The sequence below is a fragment of the Myxine glutinosa genome, chromosome 8, assembly GCF_964187855.1.
Source record: "Myxine glutinosa chromosome 8, kmMyxGlut1.1, whole genome shotgun sequence".
Taxonomy (NCBI): domain Eukaryota; kingdom Metazoa; phylum Chordata; class Myxini; order Myxiniformes; family Myxinidae; genus Myxine; species Myxine glutinosa.
The window spans coordinates 78,294,100-78,316,142 of record NC_136268.1 but is presented as its reverse complement, the minus strand read 5'-3'; the positions used below and the strand labels follow the sequence as shown (position 1 = coordinate 78,316,142).

The window sequence follows — 22,043 nt, the reverse complement described above, 5'->3', positions numbered from 1 at the left end:
AGATATCGGAGCAGATACATCTGGATTATGATAACTATCACCTAAATCAGTGAGAATCTTATCCAAAAGAGCACAACCCCTAGTAATCTTAACGATTTGTGACAATAAGGTGTGTTGCATTAATAATCCCATATGCAGGTCATTGAAATCACCCGTAATGATGAAAGAAGCGTTATCCGAAGTAATACGAATATTATCAAATCATGTTCAAGATTAGATAAAAATTGGACCATGGAAAAAAGAGTTGATTTTTTTAGCTTCCATGTAAAGTGATGTTAATAACTTTGCTTTTGGATGAAACAAAATATATTCAAGGTAGGGAGCTAAGAACATTTCCAAGCTTAAAATTGTGAAAATCTGAAAGGATTTTTTTTTTTTTTGGTGGGGAGGGAGTGGGATAGCTCAGTAGATGTGAAAATTCCTCAAAGCTCACTTGGTTATAATGAGAATTCTCAACTTGCATTTCAAATGCACAGAAACACCCGAGTTAACTTTGATGTGATGGTTCATTGATGTCTGTATGGCCATCCTCACCAGAAACGTAAAACTTTTGTGAGTTGATTGAACTCTTTTATGAGATAAGGAAATGGGGAAATATAGGGCAGTGTCTGAGGAGTGGGTGGAGAATTGAAAGGTTATAAGGAAGTAGTAACAATGGGAGGGAGGGAAAGGGCCTGTATGGAGCAATAGATCGAGCTGAGGGGGAGGGGGATTCCACCATATTTTGTGGGGGAGGGGTGTGGGCAATTCCACCATATTTATGGGGGAGGGGTGTGGGCAATTCCACCATATTTGTGGAAATAGTGAATATACATCCAATTGGCTAAAAATTCTCATAATTTATTTATTGCTAGGCAGAGTGGACTATTTATGGTAAGACATACACACACATGCATGCAAGCATGCATGCATGCATACGCACACACACACACACACACACACACACACACACAAACACACACACACACACACATATATATATATATATATAAGTTCAAAACACACCTGGTCACAAGTGTGCCGCACTGACCGGGTCAGTCGAGGTCCTCAGCATCATCCCGTTTCGGCCCTTCAACCTCGATACGGTCAGCTAAGGTGGGCCAGCAGGGGCACATACACATCCACATGCAGCAACTGCACCTGGATGCGTACATACCCCCACCCCCAGCCAGTGCGAACGCAGACTACAATAACAACACCTCCGCATCCAGAATCCACAGCACCAAACAAACACGGTGGAACACTCAGACACCCACCTTTATACCCTTCACCACTCACCAACAAAACACACCAGATCATTCATACACACACATCCACACACATACACATATATTTGATTTGGATATATATATACACATGTATATCTGTGAGAAATTGAATATACTAATACATATTTAGTATAAAATAAAATAAATTCTTTAAAATATTGATATGAAAAATTGAATATTAAAAATGGAAATAACTTGTTGAACTTGAGGAAGACAGAGAAGAAGGCCTATTTGGCTGAAAGCTTGTCGAAAATAAAAGATAGTCATGAAGCTACATCCGTAACTTATTTAATTTGGTGAGATAATCCACCTATCAGAAAGTGAGACAACATGAAAAGTATTCAAAAGTTCACCATAGGACAAGATGTTCGGATAGGACAAGAAGCTACATCCATAAATTATATATGTATGTATAATATATATATATAAGTAGGGTAATAATGTTGCTTCTGGGACACCTCGTTTAACATGGGAAATCCCTATCTAATGTCGTTTACCCCTATTTGGGAAAACACCCCTATTAATCCAAAAGACTATGGGCCCTTTGACCTTATGAATCATGAGCCAATTGATCTACTTGGGCTAATACATAATGAATATATTTTAATTGAGCTAGGGATGGGATTGGGTTGGGGGCTGTATATTATTATGACTCACACATACACAAAAGTTTAGCCTCAACTTTAGTTGAGGTTTAACTTATGTGTATGTGTGAGGGATAGGGGTTCACAGATCTCTAGTGTGAACCTGTGATCCTTTTGGACCATGGGTTAATTAATCTACTTAGGCTAATACATAATGAATATATTTTAATTGAGCTAGGGGTTCACACATACTGGAAAGTTGTGGGATCCTTCTGACCTTATGGACCTTTTACCCACTCAAACATCGACCCTACAAATATTTGTTTATGCGTGGGAAATAATTTAATTCTCCTACAACTCTCCTCACCGTCTAATATATTAACAAAAAATATGTTTGAGTTTGGTTCTTTATTAAGATATTTTAACTGAGCTAAGATAAAATGGTAAACCTCCCTCAATGTTCTTGTTTGAGCGCCTCCAGTGCCACATACCATTTTAAAATTATAGTATATATTTTCCTGACAACCATCAAAGTTTTCCGTCCACTCAAAAATATTTCCATGTTTTTTACCCAACTCACCGGTATTTAAATTAATTCTCTTATTTGTTTTGTGAACTTTTTTACCAGTTGCCTTTTCAATTATACCTATTTGATATTTTTCACATTCATTAAGGATGCCATACTTAAACCTCGAACCTTTTTTTAATTAAAGAAAGAAATGGCATGTTGCTTAACTTTACAAGAAATGACGCGTTGGGAATTTCTCATGGTCTTATTTCCTGTTTCCTCGAAATGTTAAAGCTGAGTTCTGTTCCCGAAAATACATTTTGGACATTATAAAAGTCGTGTTGTCGTGCTGTTTTCATAATTACGAATCGATGAAGATGAACGACAACTCGTCTTATTCCAGTGATGAAGAATACTCACAAGGGTAAGTTTGAACTGTTTGAACATTCAGAATTGAACTGTTGGTGAGAGCTTTGTATGTGATTAATTTAAATTTATATAACATGATATATTTTTTTTATTACAGCAATTCAGGTTTTGAAAATGACCTGGTCTTGGCAGAAAATGAAGTTTTTCCGAAAGAGATTTACAACGAGGCGAATGAGCATTTAAACCATTTGCCAGTTTCACCGTTCTTAGAGGATTCATGTAAAAGGTATGACACTAAATAAAATACGTTGGTGTTAAATGACGCTGCCTTAGTGTGTGTGTATGTGTGTGTATGTGTATGTGTGTGTGTGTATGTGTGTGTGTTTGTGTGTGTATGTGAGTGTATGTATCTGTGAAAGTGTGTGCGTGTGTGTGATGTTTTGTCGGGCTTACTTCAGCATAGTAATTTCTCCTTATTTTGTTTGCAGTATTAACCTCGAAGACCAAAATTTTGAGTGGGATGATTTTGATCTCCCAAGGAGTGGTTATTTCCTACCAACCTGTGAACCTCTACATTTTCAACTCAACGATCTTGACGCTAAGCTGGATTTTTTCGAGGTAAGCATGTGTGTACGTGTGTGTGGTTCACCGTTTATAATAGGTACACCATATCCCTGCGCATCGTAAGAGGTGATTCAGGGTTGGTGTCAGGAAGGGCATCCGACCCTATATTAATAATAATAATAATAATACATTTATTTTGTATAGCGCTTTTCAAGACGCTTTGACATGGAACATAAATATGAAATAAATATCTCTCCCCTCTTGTCTTTAATAGAAAGAGATTCAAAACCTGAAGACATCTGCTGAACCAACCTTTGACTTGTGCTGGGAAGAAATTGATGACTTATGCTGGGGAGAAGTTGAATGTATACCTCAAGAAAAATGTTTTAATAATATAAAGATTTTAATGTTTTCAATATTTATATATATTTGTTTTGTTTACAATTATTTAATTCTTAATTACAAAAAGAGAATAAAGGAAAAGGGACAGGAAGGTGCGTCCCCCTCCCTTGGCCCCCCCTCATCCCACCCCTCCCCTCCCCTTGTGTGTGTGGGGAAGGTGGGGGTGGGATGAGGGGGGATCAAGGGTGGGGGACGCACTGGGGGTGGGGGATGATGGGTGTGGTCTGTGTGGGCGGGGTCTGTGTGGGCGGGGTCTGTGTGGGTGGGGTCTGTGTGGGCGTGGTCTGTGTGGGTGTGGCTTATGATTTTTGTTTATTTAATATTTTTTTTATTACCACTAATTAAATTAGCTAATCTGGGTGGGGTGAATAGAAATGTTGTTTAATGAATTATTAGCTTTGTTTTTTGTAATTCTTGCGAGTAAAATGAACCCAAGATTTCTTCTCCATTTAAATCATTTAATTTGTAAGTCCAAGGGACTGTATCCATTACATCAATGATTTTAAATAATTCACGAGTCCATTTTTGTGTATAACCTTTCTCAAAATGGCTTTTCCATTTGTATATCCTTACCATATCACCAACTTTGAACTTGGGCTTTCTCAAATTAATCTCCTTTTCATATTCTAATTTTGTAAATGTTTCTGATGGTTTTGATTTTGTTGATGAATGAACTGTATTATTGTAATTATCTACAATATCCTGAATTAAATACACCCATTTTTGAGAACCGAGTTGTGTGAATTTTTTATATAATTTCTCTTTCAAAGTACGATTAAAACGCTCAATAACAACTGCCTTTCCTTCATTAAAGGTGCTGTATAATTTAATACCCTTCCCCTTAAGAAATTTCATGAATATTTTGTTATAGAACTCTGTTCCCTCATCAGTCCATAACTTCTTTGGTTTCCTTTTATCCCGATCAAATATTAGCTTAAAGGCTAACATTAAAGTATCACCCCTTTTTTTTTTTAAAGGGACAACCCAGGCAAATCTACTCCTCAAATCAATAACGGTTAAAGCATACCTGTATCCCCTGTCATTATTCAATTCAATTAAATCAGCGGACCATATGTGGTCGGTGTATTTAGAATAAACCTTCCTTCTTTTAAACTTTGTGATTATAGGTTTGTGTAATTCTTCAGCCAAAAGCTCCTCAGTCTTGACATCATTAGAGCCTAATAGTTTTTTGAGGAATAACCAAGACCAAGTTTCAATTTAGCATTTATCAAATTTCTCACAATAAACCTATCAACTTTCTCTCTCAACGTTGGATTTTGTATCAAAGACAAATTATACAACATTTCGCTGTCGGCTTTATGTTTTTCAGTCAACGTAGTGGTTTTCCCATAAGCAATATCATGCTTCATACACACTTCGTCAACCCTATTTGTAGGTTTAGACCAAGGTTTAGGATTGTCAGCCTCATCTAATCTTTTATCCAAGTTTGTTCCTGGACCACAGAAAGAATACCCTGGAAGGTGTAATTCCCCTGGAATTCCAGTTGTTGTAAATTTACTTCCTGACAGAAACTTTTGTATGTCTCCTCCTCTTTTAGGAGAGATGAATTGGCACTTTTTAGAGCCACATACTTGACATATTCCTTTTTGATAAACTCTATTATTTTTAGCTTTAACATAAGAGATATTTTTAGATTTAGTTTTCTTTTTACATTTGAGACAATAACTCATATTTATTTATCAGAAAAATTCCGACAGAGTATCAAAACCTTTTTGGTTTTCAACATATACATTTCAATCTTTATTTTTAAAACATAAAGAATCCTAAGGAATGCCTTCACTCTCTCCTCCATTTATTTACAAATAAAAACTAACTAAAGTCAATGACACCAACATCATCAATCACATAATCTTTTCCTTCTTCTTCTTCTTCTTCTTCACCACTTTCTCGTTTAAATCTCCTCCCTGAAATTGAAGACATTGACGTTCTTATTTTTGAAACCACTATCTTCATAAGAGTTGTTAATTCTTTAATTTCCTCTTCGGTGCGTTGAGATTGATTTATTTGCTTTAATACACTCAATCTTTTATGAATCTCACTGATTTCCATCTTTTTATATTTTTCCTCCCTCTCTCTTTGCTCCCTCTCCTCCTCCTCCATTTTCTCCCTCTCCTCCTTCTCCTTTTTCTCCCTTTTCTCCCTTTCCTCCTTCTCCCTTTTCTCCCTTTCCTCCTTCTCCTTTTTCTCTCTTTCCTCCTTCTCTTCTTCAACTCCTTCCTCATCCCTTGCTACCCTTGAGTTTGAACCCCAAAGAATATTATACATATACTCATCTGGATTTTGAGATATTCTTGTATCTATAATTATTTTTCTCATAATAGGATACCAATAAGATTTGTTGACGATTTCTAAAAGAGTTTTATATTTCATAACTTTGAGAAGTTCATTTTTATTTAATATTTTAAACAAGTCTCTATTTGTGGGTTTAACAATATCAGTATAAGGCCAGTTTTTAATGACAAAATTCCCATGTATATGCTCCAAATCATAAGGTATGTAATACCGAGCACCCTTTTCTTGTAGGTATCCTTGAATACAAAAATTATAATTCTCTTGTAGTCTTCTTCCTGCCATTTATGTATCAGAAATATATGTGAGATTAATATTATGACAGGTAATACCACCCCATCTTCCCACTACCAAATCGGTTTGTATTCCTCGGCTTTCTATCCTTATCTCATTACCTTCCTTCTTTGTCATGCGAACCATCGCTATACTATCATATATTTTTATTTTCTTAAAATCACGTATTTGTTGTTTACTAATTGTACTTCCACATAAATCCTTATCTTCACCAAGTGGATAATATTCTTCTTTACGAGACTGATTTAAATCATGTAGGTCTTCTATGTTTATTGAAAAAGACCAATTATACCCTAAATCAGGCATATCATACCCCCATTTATTAATTCGCATATTAACTAAATGTCCTTCTTTATAAAATTTAATTGTAAGCAGGTAGTTAAATTCAATGAGGAAAGGTGTATGGTCAGTATAACCAGGTGTTGTGGTTGTAAATTTTACTTGTTTCACAAAACGTGCTGTTTTCTTTAAAGATATATATTGTGATAAATCACTGAATCTAATCAAGTCATTCGCATCTGTAGGGTTTGGATAATTGATTAATTTATAAGTATTCTTCATATTAATATTTTTACTTACACTATATTTTTGTCGTTCAGCCTGTGCCTTTGTATAATAATTTGATAAATCAATATCCTGAGAGGATTTTCCAAAGATAGAACCATCTTTTCCAACATAGGTCATTTATATTAGATAAAAAATGATATCATAAAAATTTTCATTATTGTTGAGTTGAAATAATACATATAAACATAATTGGCCACAACATTTAGAATTAATTTCTTGAACTTGGAATGTTTGATAAACACCATTCTGTAAGAATTGTATTACTTCAACAGGTGGTGGCATACCATAACTATCAAAATAATATTTATCCTGACTATTATGAATACAAACCCAATGAGAACCATTCTGTGTGTCTAAATTCATAATAATATTCTTTGTATTCTTATTTATATGTGTTAATTCATCTCTCATACAAATAACCACATTATCAATTTTTAGTGTTTTACAATACTTAGCTAGTTCTATATTTGACGTTGTATTCTTTCCAAATTGTTTAAACCATTTATCCATTTATTTATGAGAAAGATACAATCCATTACCCCGTTTAGTTAGTTTAACACCCGCTTGAGCGATAGAGGAAAGCATATCTCCAACCAACAATCTAGCTTTATCAGGTAGACTTTCAAGTTTTTGAGCAAAATCTACAATTACACCACTTCCACTAATTTGTTTCTCCAACTCCTTGTTATGTCTTTCCAATTCTTTTTGAGCTTTTAGTTGTGCCTTCCTTTCGTTAGCAGTTTTTACCGCTGCTGAAATACCACCAGTCAATGCTCCCGCCGCACTTAAACCAGCAAATAAAGGAATTAGAAACGGGAGAAATCCTCCTCTTGACTCGTCTATTGAATATTTCTTTAACATAGGTTTCGTCATTTTAATTTTAAGTGATCCAACATCATTTAGTGTTTTTACTTGTGTGTGTGTGAGTAAAACATCAATTCTTACAGCTCCTTTTCTTTGAATTGTATTAACATTAATAATACAAGGCTTTTGATTTTGAATACAAGATGTTAATTTATTAAGATTGATTTGATTAACATATACCCCAACCATTTATTTATGAGAAAAAACCTATGTGATATTAATCATAACACCATTATCTGTATTAATCTGTAATTCTGTTTCCTCCAAAAGCAAACAATATGCATTAACCTCTTCACTCTCCCCTCTTTCAATGTATAGAGAAGTATCCACTCGATTAGACTTTATAGTTTCCTTTTGAGAACTCAGGTCAATTGCGTAGATTGTATATAAACCTTTAAATGCAACCATATCCAAAATAGGATCATTATTACCATTACTTTCACACACCTTTTGGTAGGACTTGTAGGCTTCCGCATAATCATTTTTTTCCCAATCAATTTCCAATCTATCTCGCGGATAAAATGTGCCATCAAGAGAAACCCGAAGTTGTTTCACCTTAGCATTATCACTCAGCGCATTATTCTTATTAGTACCGTCCTCTCCATCTGGTTTTTTAAAAATGAGCCAGAGGTATCGTGGCTTTCCTTGAAGAACACCCAAATTCCAAGTGTAGGTAGTGTGTTCCAGTTTAACGTGTTGACATCTTCTTTTAAGGTATGATACATTTAGCGGTTTCTTTGAGTTAAGTCTTCTATTTAACATCTCTTCCGTTTTAAGATTAGGAGTATATTCACTGATATACCAACACAAATCATTAATAACAAATTTATTGTTGTCTCCAAAAGCATTTTCATCCCCAAAAAGCAACCTATTTACATTATCATTCCTTTGTAGTTGAAATCTAATTTTAAGACCATACAAAACTTTATCATAATCGCAAAATCCAAATATACCTTTAAGAGGTACTGCTACGGTAAAACTATTCACTGCTTTTGTTTCATCATTATACATTGACTTCCTTTGACTATAACCAGGGTCTGCGTTTGTACCCGTTGACATATCAGGAATAAAACCTTCAACAGCTCCCTTACCCATTCTATCACTAAACGAATATAGTGTAAATTTCATCATTTCAGATGTAGCAGAGACATAATCAACCGCTTCAACCTCTTGTGTTCCAATATACAGGCGGACACTGTCAAACATTTTCCAGAAGAAATCATTTACGAGTGTAGCATTAGTATTATTCGCAGCCTTAGTGAATTTAAATTTACACAGCAAGAAACTATCAGCTATATTCAAGTAAGTTTGTTGATTATTTATTTCAAAACTTTTTGTTCCGTTTGAATTCCAGTCTGTTCCTGTTATAGCATTTACCTTAAAATAGTCTTCCTTTTTAGTGGAGTTTGAAATGATAATCGTATCATCCAAATCATAGATACTATCAATCGCTTCCATACTTGTATTTATATAGCATTAAAATTGTTGAAACCCTGACCCAAGTATTTTAATGATTTTTTGTCGTTCTTGTGAAGATAGTTGAGTTTTACCTTTTTTAATTTCTTTGATTGCTTGTAATTTATGGGACTCCTTTTGAGCATCTTTTATACTCTTTATAGCACCCGCAACGGAGCCCACGGCAGAAGCAGTTGAACCAATTAGGTCTTTATGTTTAAGGATGGTTGAACCAATACCCATTAGAGTATCAATTATCCCATCTCCTTTATTTCGAAATTGATGACCTACACCTCGTTGTCTCTTAGGTTTATAGTATCCTCTACCCACATACCTTGTATAGTCTGGTGAAAGGAACATGCCCTCCCCTGTAATTATTTTATATTTTCCCAACTCGTGTTTTCTCACAATAACCATTATTTATTTATTGAAAAACTTCACGTAGGTGAATTCTGATGGATATAATTTCATCATTAAAGGATATCATACGATTATCTTGGTCGGTTATCCTAAAATTTACTCTGTATATGGTTTTTCCTGACACAGGTAAATAGACAAGATTTTTTGGTTCCATATTAAATTTATAACCAATCGGGGTTGAGTATGCACTGAATGAAAATATTGTATTTGTTCTTATTCCATCGTTATAAGCACCATCAATCAAATCACAATGAATTAATACTGAATTTATACCGGAGGATATTTGGATAACATTATCACTGTAAAACGTCCCGTTATTTTCAATCTTTTTTGAAGAGAAACCCAATAGCTCTCTAAACGAATTTTCAATCGTGAAATCAACTTTATAATTATTTTTAAGTTTAATAGTTGATTTTGAAGTGTGTTTTTGAATATCTATTACAATATTTTTTGGTTCATCACCTTTTTCTTTCATAAGGCGAGAGACTTCTGAAGATATTTGAGAAATCTCGTAAGCTCCAGGTGAAACGGTTATAGTTTTATATCCACTTCCTGGATTATAACTAAACTTGTTGTTTTTCTCTGTGATATTAAACAAGGTATTATAAGTTTCCATTGACAATAAAGATGCCTCATATGAGGTAAGGGGGTCAAGTTGTAGTGGGTAAGGGAATGAAGCTGTGTAATCGCTCGTTGTGAAATTAAAACTAAGAATTGTGCTTCTCATCTTATTTAATATCTAATAAAATATCTTTGTATTGACATTTATTAATTATTTTCATGTTCATCAACTGATCTAAAATGGCTGAGGATTCATTAAAACAATTGTTGTTTCCAGCCTTCTTACTACCTAACAACAATAATAGCCTATTAACTAATTGTGATGGGTCATTTGGAAGAAAACTAACACCCGAACCAAGCTTACTTAAAGCATCAATAATATGTTTCTCCTTCTCATTCTTCTTACTTTTACCAGCAACAGAAACTCCATAATCAAGTGCATTTAACAACTCAATATATACCCTATCTTCCTCTCTTTCCATATCAAGTGGTTCCTCAAAATATTTTGAACCGCTGAATCCGGGGTTTGTTAGAAGAAACATTAATCTTGGAGTTAATTTAACATTTGGTTGAGTAGAACTCAAGAACATCAATTCATCATTAAATATCAATACCTTTTCTTCCACAAGATGAAACACTGCTGGTTCTTCTGTTGGAATGAGACCTGCTCTGGTTTTTGAACCCGCCGAATATTCATTGTTTTGAAGAGCTTCCACAACATAATTAGGGGGTTGATTTACCTCCTCAAGTTTCCGAAATAATCCCTCGTCATCATATTCTAATTCACCAAGTTCTTGTTTTGTTATCTGACTAAAATCTTTGAGCATTTGAAGTTTTTTCGGAGTAAATTCTACCGTGGGAACTGTAGGTGAGTGTTGAGTTTTCAAAAGTGGTTTAAAGAATTTCTCTTGTTTTCTTTCAAAGGCTTCTTCACCAGTTAGTTTCTGTCTCCGTTTCTTCTTTATCTCTTCCTGTTGTTTAACAACTTTTGAAACTAATTGTTGATGTTCCTTAAACTTTCTTTCTCTTTCTTCGGTATTCATTTTCTGTATTTATTTATTGAAAAATATCATTTAGTATCTCATCTTGTTTCACAACAATATATTTATATTTTCCAATCGTGTGTTTCATATAATTTTCAAATTCTTTTTTACTACATAACGTAGAGCAATTATCTCTCCAAAAATTATTTACATCTATTGAATTTAACTTAAATAAAATAAAAGTATTGGCATTGTTTCTTATTGAGCGTCGAGGGAGTTGAAAATATGATTGACTAAGATATATACAATTACAAGAAGAATGTCTCCCTCTTGTATAGTAGCTATCCATTACTGTTTGGTTTCTCTCATTAACACAATCATCAAAGATGACGAGGTTCTTTTTTGATTTATCTAAATCTTGAGGTGAAGGTATATCATCCGTATTATCACTGAGAATACAAGTTATGGGTTTCGATTTTGATTTCTGTGTATCACAAAATAATTGTATTATATCTTCAATATTATAATCATTCAGTTTGTTTTGAAGTTTAAATAAACCGATAATGTCTTCCTTTTTAAGACCTGCATTAAAACCCTGTGAGAGTAGTTGATACTCGGGTTGAAAACTTGACTTTGTAAAAATTATTAAATTATCATAATCTAAAAAATTAGAACCAAGGAGCATCTTTAAAAGTAAACAGGTTTTTCCACATCCGCTTGAACCAACTATTAGACATCTCAATGAATTTGGAATGTTTTTATGGTTATTAAATTTTATCTTATTTTCCCAAACGGGTAAAAAATCATTCATTTATATATTTGGAAAACAAGTTATCCAACTTTTTTTGAGCTATTTGAGAAACTCTATATTTTATCCTGAGTTCAGGTTTAATTTCAAAATAATTCATTATTTTATTTATGTAGTATCTTGTATTAACATTTCCATTAAAATTATTTTGAATAATAAATATCATTAAACCCTTATACATTTCCTCAATACAATTAGTCTCTTCCCTTGAAAGAAATGGTGTATTATCATCACAATACTTAACATTCATCTCTCTTATTAATCTTGTAAAGTAATTCATTTTTGGTTCTAATTTAAAAGAGTTATATATTTTTTTATATTTTTTATTATCATTAATTAAAATTAAATCACAGAAAATACATTGTTTATATGAATCCTCATCATTAAGCCCCACTCTATCACAAGCCGGACAATTCTCTAATTTATCATATGGAGAGTCTGGAAATTCTAAATATCCTTCAGAACTTATCATATTTATATAGTAAATTTTTACTTAAACTAAACGCAAGTTTATTCACTAATAAATACAATGTTTCACAACACAAAAGACCAATTTCAATCTATTACTGAAGGTTCTATTGATTGTGTCAAAGATGTAAAGTTGAACAAAGATAAATATGGTAATTTTTGGGTTTATCCCGAATTAAATGATAATATTAGTCCATCAATTATGTTTAAAGGCCGCGGATTTTCTATTCCAGCTAAAAAATCGATAAAAGTCCATTTGGATCATGTCTCCCCCCTTCTAATGGCTATTTATGAAAAGATTGGTGAAAAATTGGACGCCACTTCTTTGGAACTTAATGATAAGACCATCAACTCAAGTAAAGGAGATGTATGTATATTTTTTAATAAAACAGATATTGATGTTAATAATAAAATCATAACCGGGGAGATGACATTTAGGTCAATTATAATTAAAGATTATTTGAAGATAACTTTTAATGTTAAAAATATTATTATCCAAAAGGATATTGAAAGAAAAATTATTGGGCTCGATGGAAATGTAATTTAGTTTAAGTAAAGTTTTCATATATAAATGGTGCGAACAATCCAAGACACAATTGAATCTCTTAGCGGAGTTCTTTGTAATCATGGAAAAACTGACTCCCTACTTGACTACCGCATTGAAGATGAATCAATAGATTCGTTTAGTTGGAATAATGGTAGAATTAAATTTAGGATGAGGAATAATAAATTAATCAGTGTTGATTCAATAATTATTGATCAGCTTAAAAAGGCTTATGATTTGCTTGAAGATGAAGAAAAAGAATATAGTGAAACAACATTCTATAAGAATTTTGCTCCTGAGTTTTATAGAGGAGATATTGAGAATGCTGTTGATTTTGAAAAAATACTCCCATATGTTAACTTGAATACTATGAAAATTTGTTGTGATTTTGAGGGTGAAATGAAAATAGATTATCTTTACAAAAGACATAATGGAAGAAGAGTTATCTTTGGGTTTAAATTATTAAGTGTTTTAAAAAAATATGACTCTGAAGAAGAATGTCCATCAATAGTTGAAGATTCATCTGACTCAGAGGATTCATCTGACTCTGAAGATTCGGATGACTCTGAAGATTCGGATGACTCTGAAGATTCTGATCATAATCGAGATGGAATGCCACCAAGATATACGAAACTCGATAATGATCTTTTTAAATTAACAAAGGAAATATTAAATCCAGATCAATTAGTAATTCTTAATGAAAAAATAAATAAACTAATTTTGGACACAATAAACTCTTTGTTGCCCTATAAATATGAGTCAATACAGCAGTGAAGATTTTACTATTTCATTGAACTTGGATGATGGTGATGATACTAATAGTTTGTGCTCAAATGATAGTTATGAGAGTAGCTTTATTGATGATGACACAACGAGTGATTTCTCGAGCTTCCTTGAATCTCAAAGTTCTGAGTCAGATTAAAAGTTGGCTTGGTGCCAAATGTGCGTGGCTTTAAGGAAAGATTCATAGTTAAATGAGTGTCAAAATCTCACAAGATTGTTCACCTATAAATATGGTTTATTGTGATACTTGCGAGAAGGAAGTAAAATATTATAAACAACATATTCTCACCGCAAAACATACATACAACATTCTAAATCAATTATCACCATTTCCTAAGAACAAAAAAAATTGTATACACTGTAATAGAGATATCCTAAAGAAGGGGTTCAAAGCCCATCTTAAAACAAACAAACACTTGTCAAATTTAATCACTATTAAAAATACTGATGGAGCATTCAAAGGACATATCAGGATTCGAATCTTTAAATTCAAATCTCCTACACCAGAGTCTATAGTTGAAGCTGTAGAAATAGTTAAACCTGCTGTTCAAACGTTGATTAAAAAAACACTAAAAGAAATGAAACCACTTAAATTTTATATGGGAATAAAATTTGAAATGATGAGGGATACAGGAGAAATATTTAAACCATACATGAGAACAGAGCCACACTTTATTTCTTCATATCAAGATTTTAAAACATCAGGAGTCTATGGTGAACTTATTAAACAAGAGGAAAGTGTGGGTAATTCACTCGTAGGAAGTGGATTCACTATAGGAGAAATTATTTACATAGACATTCATATTCTTAAATCAGATCCTCTAAAAGCTTCTTCTTACATTGATTTACCCAGTGTTATCAAAAATAGAAAAGCAGTTATCAATATAAAAAATAAAGACAATAAATGTTTTCTCTGGTCTATTTTAGCACACTTACATCCTCCACATTTTCATGATGAAAGAGTATCTCATTATAAAAAATATGAGAATACATTAAATACGAAAGATCTAAAGTTTCCGATGACTTTAAATGATATTCCTAAATTTGAAAAGATGAATAATTTATCAGTTAATGTTTATGGTCTAACAGAAACAAACAACATTCAGGTTTTAAAGCTTTCTGACAATTGTAAACAAACTCATATTAATCTTCTATATTTTAATTCAGACGAAAATTCACATTATACATACATCAAAGATATTGCTAAATTAATAAAACCACAAGTCTGTAAGAGAACAAATAAAATATATATTTGTTTGCGTTGTCTTAACTTCTTCCATACACAAGAAAGATTAGATAAACATTCAAATTATTGTGGTGAACATAAATCAACGGTAATCAACATGCCTAAAAAAGGCTCAAAGATCACATTCAAAAATGAAAAGAAAAAGATCAAACATCCATTTGTTATATATGCTGATTTTGAAAGTATTTTAGAAAAAATTGATACTGCTTCTCCAGATCCAAAAGAATCATACACAAATAAATATCAAAAACATACTCCTTGCGGTTTTTGTTATTATATCAAATCATCCGTTGGTGATAAATATAACAAGTTAGAGATGTATAGAGGCTCAAATACCCCAGAGGAGTTTGTGAAACGACTAGAAAAAGACTGTGTTCGATTAACCAAGATAATGAGAGAAACCAATAAACCAATGTCCTTGACGAGTAAAGAAAAAAGAGAATTTAGACAACCAAAGGCTGCCTGTCATATTTGTGAGGAAAAAATTGGTGAAGGTCTAAAGGTTAGAGATCATTGTCATCTCACTGGTAAATATAGAGGTCCGGCTCATCAAAGTTGTAATATTAATTATCAACTCCCCTCTTTCATTCCTGTCTTTCTTCATAACAACGCTCATTATGATACACATCTATTTATCAAGGAACTCTCAAAGACTTCTGGAAGTATCTCAGCAATTCCAAACACGGATCAGAAATACATTTCATTCACAAAAACAATTCACACATCTCCTATTACTCATATCAGATTTCTTGATACATTTAAATTCATGGCAAGTCCATTGGTTAACTTGGTTCAAAATCTAAAAGAGTTTCCATGTCTTTCAGAGTATTTTTTAGATAAAGATTTTCTAACACAAAAGGGAATTTACCCCTATGACTATATGGACTCATTTGAGAGATTCAATGAAACACAACTTCCTTCAAAAGAAAATTTCTATAACAAATTAAACAACAGTAATATATCTGATAAAGATTATGTACACGCACAAAATGTTTGGGAAAAATATAACATCAAGAATCTTGGCGAGTATCATGATTTGTATCTCAAAACTGATGTCCTTTTATTGGCTGATGTATTTGAAGCCTTTAGATCTGTTTGTCGCACTGGATATGGATTGGATCCTGCTCACTACTACACAGCACCTGGATTGGCCTGGAGTGCGATGTTGAAAATGACAAAACAAGATTTGGATTTGATAACCGATGTTGATATGCTTTTGATGATTGAAAAGGCAAAGAGAGGAGGAATTTCACAAGTCTGTTCAAAGAGATACGCAAAAGCAAATAACAAATATCTTCCAAATTATGAATCAACGAAAGAGAGTTCTTACTTGATGTACTATGACGCAAACAACCTGTATGGCTGGGCAATGTCTCAGGCTCTTCCTTATGGAAAACTTAGATGGGTAAAGGAAAAAGACTACAAAAACGTTTTACAAGATGTATGTATCTCTACACAAAAAGAATTGGATGATTCAAAGGTTGGTTATTATTTTGAAATTGATTTAAAATATCCAGAGGAACTCCATAACCTACACAAAGATCTCCCATTTGCTTGTGAGAAAGAAAGTCCAAAGAAGGAGTGGTTAAGTGATTATCAGCGATCATTTAATATAGGTGAATCATCAGAAAAATTACTTACTACATTATATAACAAGAAAAATTATGTTCTACACCAAAGAAATTTGCGACAATATTTATCAAAAGGTCTAAGAGTAGAGAAGATCCATAGGGTTCTAAAGTTCAATCAAAGTCATTGGTTAAGGGGGTACATTGATTTCAATACACAAAGAAGAACAGAGTCAAAAACCGATTTTGAGAAAGACTTTTATAAATTGATGAATAATGCGGTCTTTGGTAAGACCATGGAGAATGTGAGGAAAAGACAAAATATCAGACTATCAACATCTTGGGAACAAGCATCAAAATTAATTAATAGACCGAGTTTTACTAGAGCTGAGGTCTTTACTGAGAACTTTTGTGCGATCCATTTGGTTAAAGAGAGTATTGAAATGAACAAACCTATTTATATTGGAACAACAATTCTTGATTTATCAAAGTCATTAATGTATGATTACTTTTATAATAACTTGAGGAAGAAATATCAAAATGATGTTAATCTACTTTATATGGATACAGATAGTTTTATTTTGCAAATTAATACTGATGATGTTTATTCAGACATGAAAAAGGACATTAATATCTATGACACTAGTAATTACAGCCCAGAGAGTGAGTTGTTCTCCTCCAAAAATAAAAAGGTGATTGGAAAGTTTAAGGATGAATTAGGAGGAAATGTCATGAGTGAATTTGTGGGATTGAGGTCTAAGGCTTATGCTTATAAATATATTGTGAATAACGTTGAAAAAACTGATAAGAAGTTAAAAGGCATAAAGAAAAATGTCATAAAAGAAACAATAAACTTTAAGGATTATTATAACTGTTTAACAACAAAGAAAGAAGAGTTTAGAAAGATTAATGGAATAAGAAGTTATAAACATCAATTATATTCAGAAGAGATGAATAAGAAAGCATTGGGGGCTTTTGATGATAAGAGGTTTATTTTAGAAAATGGAATTGATAGTCTCCCTTATGGATATATAAGTATATAAGTGATAAGTTAATGGGGTTAGGGATTTTAACGGGCTACCGTCGCCTTTTTACTATTATATAAATGATAGAACCAAGTATTAACCAGACTAAAGAGTGGAGGTGTAATCAACCTTGGTATATAAATGGAAAACATAATGAATGTGAAAAATATCAAATAGGTATAATTGAAAAGGCAACTGGTAAAAAAGTTCACAAAACAAATAAGAGAATTAATTTAAATACCGGTGAGTTGGGTAAAAAACATGGAAATATTTTTGAGTGGACGGAAAACTTTGATGGTTGTCAGGAAAATATATACTATAATTTTAAAATGGTATGTGGCACTGGAGGCGCTCAAACAAGAACATTGAGGGAGGTTTACCATTTTATCTTAGCTCAGTTAAAATATCTTAATAAAGAACCAAACTCAAACATATTTTTTGTTAATATATTAGACGGTGAGGAGAGTTGTAGGAGAATTAAATTATTTCCCACGCATAAACAAATATTTGTAGGGTCGATGTTTGAGTGGGTAAAAGGTCCATAAGGTCAGAAGGATCCCACAACTTTCCAGTATGTGTGAACCCCTAGCTCAATTAAAATATATTCATTATGTATTAGCCTAAGTAGATTAATTAACCCATGGTCCAAAAGGATCACAGGTTCACACTAGAGATCTGTGAACCCCTATCCCTCACACATACACATAAGTTAAACCTCAACTAAAGTTGAGGCTAAACTTTTGTGTATGTGTGAGTCATAATAATATACAGCCCCCAACCCAATCCCATCCCTAGCTCAATTAAAATATATTCATTATGTATTAGCCCAAGTAGATCAATTGGCTCATGATTCATAAGGTCAAAGGGCCCATAGTCTTTTGGATTAATAGGGGTGTTTTCCCAAATAGGGGTAAACGACATTAGATAGGGATTTCCCATGTTAAACGAGGTGTCCCAGAAGCAACATTATTACCCTACTTATATATATATATATATATATATATATATATATATATATATATATATATATATATGTATGTATATATATATATATATGTATATATATGTATATATATGTATATATATGTATATATATATATATATATATATATATATATATATATATATATATATATATATATATACTGAACAGCAAAAGAAACGTCAGTCAGAATCAATATTTTGGAGTTTTTATTGCGTGTTTTATATCCACAAGTTGTGGCCTGGCATGCTCTTCTCCTCTGCCGTTATATACGTCCTCCTCGGCACCTCGCTCATGTTTTTCGACGATTGCGTGTTTTATATCCAAGCACAAGTTTTATATAAAACACGACGATTGCGTGTTTTATATCCACAAGTTGTGGCCTGGCATGCTCTTCTCCTCTGCCGTTATATACGTCCTCCTCAACACCTCGCTCATGTTTTTCGACGATTGCGTGTTTTATATCCAAGCACATCATCCTCTTCTTCTTCTCAGTACCGTGTTTTCCACAAAGAGAAGGCGAGCTATCGCCGGCACTCTGAACAAGTTGTGGCCTGGCATGCTCTTCTCCTCTGCCGTTATATACGTCCTCCTCGGCACCTCGCTCATGTTTTTCGACGATTGCGTGTTTTATATCCAAGCACAAGTTTTATATAAAACACGACGATTGCGTGTTTTATATCCACAAGTTGTGGCCTGGCATGCTCTTCTCCTCTGCCGTTATATACGTCCTCCTCGACACCTCGCTCGTGTTTTTCGACGATTGCGTGTTTTATATCCAAGCACATCATCCTCTTCTTCTTCTCAGTACCGTGTTTTCCACAAAGAGAAGGCGAGCTATCGCCGGCACTCTGAACAAGTTGGCGGCAGAGATACTGTACTTGCACGGCAAGATAACCACGTGACCAGAACCCACCTGGTGGCGTAAACTCAAAATAACCAACATGCGAAAACAAAAATGCAGCGCTATACGACAGAGATACTGTACTTGCACGGCAAGATAACCACGTGACCAGAACCCACCTGGCGGCGTAAACTCAAAATAACCAACATGCGAAAACAAAAATGCAGCGCTATACGACAGAGATACTGTACTTGCACGGCAAGATAACCACGTGACCGGGTGGCGAAAGCTCGTAACTCGGATCTCGGCTCGCATCTCAAAGCAATAAACCGCCCGAGCGACGGCTCGTATCTCGAAAAACTCATAAGTTGGGGCACTCGTAAGTCAAGGTTCCACTGTATATATATATATATTGTTGTGGATATGAGAATTGTGTTTTTTTATTGTGTAGTACATTGTAAAATATCACCCTCCTTCCTCCAGTTGTGTATAAAGGTCAAAAGGGCGTCCCTTAATTAGGTCATATACAATCACGTTAGCCAATCATAGATTTCCTGCTTGTTGGTAGTTTATTTCCTTATTCTATGTAGGTTAAGGCTGTGTCTTCCATTAATTGACACTCCATTGCACCGAATTCAAATAGATAGATCCCCTTTCATTCCCATTCCCAAAGCCTCTACTGCCAACTGCATTTGCCGCCATTACGGCATGGTCAGCTCAGGGAAGAAGGGCGTGCCTGCCCATCGTCATCAAGGGTGGAGCCAGAGAGCCCGTGCCCACCAATCAGGGCCGAGGCGAGCTCACCGATGGGCGTGTCCTGGAGGCCGGTGGCTTGATCGCCCGAGGCATAATATAAGCGCGCGCGGAAGCCTTTGAGATAAGTTCCAAGAAGTTCTAAGAGTTGCGCCAGAGACGGCAGATGAGTGGAGACGAGCCCTCGGAGAAAGAAGGGAGACGCGTCCTGAGGTGAGCCAGAGAAGCAGCTTTGGCTCCACCAGCAGTTGGCTCCACCAGCAGTTTTGGCTCCACCAGCAGTTTTGGCTCCACCAGCAGTTTGGCTCCACCAGCAGTTTGGCTCCACCAGCAGTTTGGCTCCACCAGCAGTTTGACTCCACCAGCAGTTTGACTCCACCAGCAGTTTGGCTCCACCAGCAGTTTGGCTCCACCAGCAGTTTTGGCTCCACCAGCAGTTTGGCTCCACCAGCAGTTTTGGCTCCACAAGCAGCGTTGACTCCACCAGGCAGCTTCGACCGGTTACCCCGCGGGAACCAGATTGCGGTGGCATCAGTGGCCGTCGAGGTCCAGCCCGACGTCCCGTGCGGGATCAAGCCCGAACCATCTGCCCCAGCTGAACCGTCCCATTCCTCCTTCCAGTCATTCCTGCCTCCATTCCCCAGTCGTGTAAGTGTGATCGTAGTCTGTCTTTTGTCTTGTCCTTGGGTTTCTAAGTAAGACTGTAATAGGTAAGCTAAGTTTCACTGTGTCCTTCTGGTCCGTCCCTCTTTCTGTCTTTATTTTCGTATCCTTCCTTCTCCTTGGTTTCTTTGGTCTTGTAAATAGTAGTAATAAATTATAGTCGTATTTCAAACCCTTTTTGTCTTCTTCTTCTTCACATCCTTGTCGTTTTGGTGATTTCCCAATTGAATACCGATGGCACGATTTGGCCAACGTTTAAGGAATCGGGTCTAGTCTTGGTAAACGGCTCACGCCGCAGTTCGCTTCGCTCGGCGCAACATCCATTACGCTGCGGCCGTGAGCGGGGGGGTGTTCCTTCGCGTACCGGGAAGCGCTGGTATTTAGGTCATAGGACTTGTGGGCCTAAAACCCTACCCAGCGCCGACCGGGCGTGGCGTCATACCCCCGGGACCACGTCGGTCAGTAACAGACGAGGGGACTAATCCCCCCTCAAAGGGGAACCATAGGCCGACGTTGGGTTCCGTAACAATATATATATATATATATATATATATATATATATATATATATATATATATATATATATATATATATATATATATATATATAAATGAATAAATGAATGATCGTTTTAAGGCCATTTTCCCCGCTAGAGCAGTAGTTAGCCGTGCGGGCCCTATGACAATCATGGTTCCCTGTTTGACGCAATGTTTTTATGGCCGGATGCCCTTCCTGACGCCAACCCTTGGTCGCCTCTTAGGAAGCGCAGGGATATGGTGTACCTATTCTAAACCGGGGTACACACCATGATCATTCATCCCAGCAAGCTGGTACTCAATTTGCCGACCTCGGAAGGATGACAGGCTGAATCAACCCCCCCCCCCCCTGGCGTTAATTCAGCGATCGACCGGGATTCGAACCCAGGATCATAGGATCCCAAGCCGGCACCCCAACCGCTAAGCCAACACCAAGCTATAGAAAATAAATAAATAAATATATATATACTTATTTATTTTATTATATATATACTTTATTATATTATATTATATTATATTATATATATATACATATATATATATATATATATATATATATATATATATATATATATATATATATATATACACACATACAGTATATTTATGGAAATGACGGCATTTTCTCCAACCTCAGTGGCTTTGTTTGTCCCATCTGACAGTCATGTGTTGTG

At 34.7% G+C, this 22,043-nt stretch overlaps 1 protein-coding gene and 1 long non-coding RNA gene across 2 annotated transcripts in view; both read left to right on the top strand.

The window, feature by feature from the left end:
• Nucleotides 1–22,043, top strand: part of LOC137432611 (netrin-G1-like) — a 232,406-nt gene that overhangs the window by 176,439 nt on the left and 33,924 nt on the right. The window lies entirely within an intron of this gene.
• On the top strand, nucleotides 2,244–4,450 carry LOC137433626 (uncharacterized). The gene is made up of 3 exons (XR_013624325.1): nucleotides 2,244–3,015; nucleotides 3,218–3,347; nucleotides 3,568–4,450. It is a non-coding gene; the product is annotated as an uncharacterized LOC137433626 (long non-coding RNA).